Genomic DNA, 6,000 nt, shown 5'->3' on the forward strand with positions numbered 1-6,000 from the left:
GTAAAGATAATTTCATCAAAAAAATAGCAATGTTATTGAAAAATATATGATTATCTCAGTAAATGCCAAAAAAAACCATCTGATAAAATCCAATTCCTATTTATAGCTAACATCAGGAATAGTGAACTACGTCTTTAACATAATAAAGAACATATATTCACAAAACAAAGAACTAATCACCTACCAATTTGAAAACAACATCATTCTCCATAAAACTGGACCAAAACAAGTGTGCTTTTAATCATTTATAAATCTAGTGTTTCTGAGAAATTTTTTTTTGGCAATAAGATATGAACGTATAGTAGTAACATTCATTGAGTGTCGGGCAGGCAGGAGGGAGGAGGAGGGGATGGGTATATACACACCTAATGGATGCAGTGCTCACCGTCTGGGGGATGGACATGCTTGAAGCTCTGACTCGGGTGGAGCAAAGGCAGTATATGTAACCTAAACACCTATACCCCCGTAATATGCTGAAATAAAATAAAATTAAAAAAAAGATTAGGGCCGGGCGCGGTGGCTCACGCCTGTAATCCTAGCACTCTGGGAGGCCGAGGCGAGTGGATCGCTCGAGGTCAGGAGTTCGAGACCAGCCTGAGCAAGAGCGAGACCCCATCTCTACTAAAAATAGAAAGAAATTATCTGGCCAACTAAAATATATATAGAAAAAAAAATTAGCCGGGCATGGTGGCGCATGCCTGTAGTCCCAGCTACTGGGGAGGCTGAGGCAGTAGGATCGCTTAAGCCCAGGAGTTTGAGGTTGCTGTGAGCTAGGCTGACGCCACGGCACTCACTCTAGCCTGGGCAACAGAGCGAGACTCTGTCTCAAAAAAAAAAAAAAAGATTAGAAAACAAAAAATTATTACAAGTAAATATTGGAAATGAAGAAATTAAATATAGAGAATTTTTAAATTAATGACTTTACTTTTTTAGAGCAGTTTTAGGTCCACAGCAAAATTGAAAGGAAGATACAGAGATTTCCCATATAGCCCTATCCCTACACACGCGAAGCCTCTCTCATTATCAACATACCCCACTAGAGTAATATATTGCTACAATTAATGAATCTACAACGACAATCATTATCATCCAATCCACAGTTATGTTTGGCTTCACTATTGGTGTTGCAGTCTATCCTTCTGGGCAAATGTGTATAATGACACACACAGTATTTTCAATGGCCTAAAAATCTATGATAGGAAATTTTTAGATAACATTATCATATACCTAGAAAAGCTACAGAATTAACTGAAAGAGAATAGATATTACTACAGTTCGGCAAAGTCACAAAATACAAGATACCTAGTCTTTGAAAGCCAATAATATACCAATTTATAAGCCAATAAAAAGGAGAAAAAGTAATGCATTAAAAGCAAAACATTAAAATATTTGGAAATAAGTCAATATACACAAGATGTGTGAGAAAAAAAGAAATGATATAAAGCTTTAATGGCAGAAATAAAGAAAAATTTGAATAAGTGTAAAGTTGTGCTCTGTATCTGAATGTGAAGACCAAGAGTATAAGATAATACTTCTTAACCAGTAGATTTATACAGGTAGACAATTCAAAAGAAGATATCCACTGACTCAAAAATGATACATAAATTTATAGTAACAACTGCACATGACTGTCCTGGAAAAACAAAAGTCTGAAAGGAATTCCAAATATTAGAATCTATTATAAATCAACACTAGTTAAAGTAGCAGAATTCTGATGCAAATCAGAAATATAGATCAGTAAACAGGACAGTGAGACCTGGAAAAAGCCCTAATAAATGTAAGAATTGAATATTTGGTGAACAAAGCATAACTACACAATGGGGAAAGCACTCATTATTTAATAAATTCACCTGGGGTAAACTGCTCATGAATATGGAGAGAAATCAACGTAAGCTTTTATCTCTTACCATATGTAACAATTCTTTCTACGTGAGCTAAAAAGTTAAATATTTAAAGAAAACAAAAAACTAAAAGAAACAGACTATTTAACTCAACTATTGGACTAAAGTATTTAACTCAACTATGGGCATTTTTTAAAGTTTTAAAGTAATAGAAAACATTATAAAGGAAAGACTGCTGAGAGGGTATAACATAATACAACAAGGAAAAACCAGTATCAAACCTGAGATTAAATGGTGGAAATGCTAGGAATGTCATGGATAAATTAATAGCATTTAAACTATATACAGAAGTACTTCAAGTCGAAAAGACCTTCACCAGATGCCCAAGGGACAAATGATCAAAGAATATCATCACACTAAAAGAAATATATATAGTTCAAAATAGGAGGCATCATTTGATACTAATTAAATTGCCAAAAATAACAATTTACAAAACCGAATACTATACAGGCTCTGGAAGAACAGGCTCATTCAAGTTGCTGATGGCATTGTCAAGTGAGCCAAGAATCATAAAAATGTTCATAGTCTTGGACCCAGAGATTCCAATCCTGGAAATTATCCTAAGCCAATAATTTAAAAGAAGAAAAAAAGCAACCTTAGTTTGAATAAAAAAAAAACCCTTTCAAAAACCTTAAATATCCAATAATAGGGGAATGCTTAAGCTATTTATTTTATATTAATGCAATGAAATTATTTGAATACTGAAAAAAAAACAGAAAATTTTATAGGAAATAACACTGATAAAAGGTTACAATACAAAATTATTTTCTTCACTTTGATTGCATCCATGCATAGTCAGGAGAATAATTATCAGGTGAGCCCAAAAATTTATATTTAGGTTTTTAAAACAGTTACTATGGGGGTATTATTTTATTATTTTGGCATTCTGTCTGATAAAACGCTATTAAATTGAAGAAATAATTCAATGTGAGAATTAGATCTCTATTTCAAATGAACTACTATATCTCTCACCTGTTGCCATTTCTTTTTCTCTTCCCCTGCATTTATCAGCATCTGTTCTTTTGCAATTTGTGACTATTTCTCTGGCCCTTCATCTCTTTCTCCCTATTCCAACTGCCTTTCTTTCTCATCTATCACTCTTTTACTCCACTCTTTTTTTCCTATTTCTTAGCTCTTTTTGTGCCTCGTTCTTGGAATGGTTAAAATATGGAGTAGGAATGTATTTTATTTATCTGTTGAATAAAACATTGCTTTTGTTCATTTTAAAAGTGAATGAGCTGAATTCATTATTTTTGAGTTTTTTAATAATGGGCACTCAAATTGAATTGTCTTTTAATTATTTATGCATGGGCAAGACAGAATCAGAAGTTCTTTAAGGCCCAACTATGTCAAGCGGAAAATACTCCATATCACAATTTCATTAGATTTATCATCACAGGAAGAACAACGACCATAAATACGAAAGATTTATATTTGCATGTATGGGAAACCCTGCTATGCCAATTTTTGAGTTTTCAAATATCTACCCTTTAATTATGCTAAAACATGCTCTAACCTTCATATGGCATGTTGATACAATAATTATGATCTTGTATTTTGCATTCATGATATTGTGAATGTAATATCAGTATGAATGGGTTCCCTTAATCATGGAACCTGAGATGAAACTGAATGGTAATACACAAATGCAGAGAATGGGCAAGAAGCTAAAAAATATCTATTGGTAGTATGGTGACCTTGTGCAAGTTATTCTCTCTCAGTTTCCTCATAAGTAAAATGAAGAGAATACTACTAGCTCCTTGATGTATTGTAGGATTAAAATATGACAAGGTTGTGAAAGCACTTAACACAGTGCCTGGCACACAGTGCATGCTCCATTAGTGAGAGAAGGTGGAGGGCATTGCAGATTTGGAGGCACAGTGTGCACGTTGGCTTGAGAAGAGACTGGCTGGCGATAGTCATATTGGAGGGTTAATTTGGAGAATCTTCCTTTTGCTTTTAGAAAATAGGATTAGTCATGCTTCAGCTGTTTCTTATCAAACCTTCAGAGCCGCCACCGGATCTGAGCATTCCTTCCCCTTTTGGGGTAGAGTGGAATGGGAGAGTGAGGGCATGAGAGGCAGTCTTTTGTCAACCTTGTGCAGCACAGAAGGGAAGAGAGTGATATCAACCCCAGAGTAACTTGGGCTGCCATGAGCAGGTCAGCAGTTTCAGATCAGTGGCCTGTCTCTGTCCTGCCAAACGTAGGCTGTGGCTGCAACATCCTGGCTGTGGGATGAGAGCATTTGCCTTAATGCTGAATTTCTATGAGCCAATGGTTGTGTCTGATCCATCTGCTGCTGCTATGCAGGAAAAGGGGACTTGAACCTGAGGCACTGATCGGGATAGCATAGTGATTAAGAGTACAGATCCTAGAGCCACACTGCCTGGGTTCACTTGGTAGCAGTGTAACCTTGAATGAGTTACTTACCCTTTTTGTGCCTCAGTTCTTTGTTTGAAAAGTGGGATAATGGTATATCTACTTCATGGGTGTGTGGTGAGAAATAAATGAGATAACATAAGTGAACTACTTAGAATACTCCCTACTAGATCCTGAGTGCTGCCTGTTTTTATCCAGGTGCATTCTGAGCCCATTCCTCAGCTTCTCTTGTGATCAGGAGAATTTTTTTCCTACGGCCAGGGAAAAAGTATTCCAAACACAAAAGAGAAGGATCATGCATTTTCTCTTTGATCCAAACATAGGTGGGGGCATAATAAAAGCCATAAGGCTGTGAAGTGGCTTTGGGCCCCGGAAGACTTTGCAAATGACCATAGAAAGCAGACTGAGGCTAATCCTGAAAGCCTGGTTGTGTGGGGGCACTCTCTTCCTCTCCAGGCTGCAAAGAGACCTAAAATTTGCTCCCATCATGTCTTTATGTCTTCAAAAAATCCCTCTCAAAATGAACAAATTACCCAGGAAGAATAACACATTAACCTGTTAGCTGGATGAACACTTTAGCAGAGATTTCTTTTATCAGATTACTTAGCTTCTGGGAGTTGGACAGTGAAGCCAGCAGATGAAGGCTGGCTAAATGATGTGGGGAGAGAGGGAAGAAGGAAAGGGCATCCGGAGGGAGCCTGAGGGCCACTAGGGACTAAAGCTGGGCAAAGCCAGGGGCTGTGTGGTCTCCTGGACGGAGCATAGAGCTCTCTTACTCCCCCTCTGTCTTCCCTACTCCCTTTGTCCTATAATGTTTTTCCTTTCCCCTATTTATTTTTGTGTACCATACATCACCTAGCACAGGGCCAGGCACACAGTCAACAGATATTTATTAAGTATCTGCTGAGTGAATAGGTGCCTATAGAAGACAGAAGTCTCCCATTGCTCTAGGGATGTCCTATCTTAAACACAACTAGGTCTGGTCAATAACTACCGACTAGGAGGGGCTATAGTCTGGAGGTTGACCTACTTTATAGGGTGAGGTAGACACTTGTGGCCGGGAACATAGCACGTACTAGGAAAGTACTCACAAATAGCTAGAATGAGGATATTGAATGTCCCCAACACAAAGAAATGATAAATGACCGAGATGATGGATATGCTACTTACCCTGATCTGATATAGTGATACATTATATATATATCAAAACATCACTATGTACCCTGTAAATATGTACCATTATTATATGTCAATTAAAAATAAAATAAAAGGAAAAAAAGAAAGTACTCACAAAATAAATAGCTGGGGTATAGTGATGGGCACTCCAGAAGCAAGGATAGATGATCCAAGCAGAGAGGCAGCATAGTACTCAAGAAAATAGCAAGGCAAATTGATTCCAAGAACCAGGATAAAGGTGAGTCTCCAAGAGAGAGGAAAATTTTTAAAAAGAAACAGCTTTTTATTGAGTGCCTTCTTTGTGCCAGGCACTTTCACTGACCTTATCACATTTATTTGTCACAGTGCACTGACTGACTTTAGGTGCAGTGACTTGGATCCAAGCTGCCAGGGTTTAGCTCCTGGCTCTGCCAACTTATTAGCTGTGTGGTCCTGGGCAACTTACTTAACTTCTCTGTTCCTCAGTTTCCTCTTCAGTAAAAATAAGGACAATAATAGTACCTGCTTCATAGAATTATGTTAAGGCTTAAATGAGTTAATAAT

The sequence above is a fragment of the Lemur catta genome, chromosome X, assembly GCF_020740605.2.
Source record: "Lemur catta isolate mLemCat1 chromosome X, mLemCat1.pri, whole genome shotgun sequence".
NCBI classification, from domain to species: Eukaryota; Metazoa; Chordata; class Mammalia; order Primates; family Lemuridae; genus Lemur; species Lemur catta.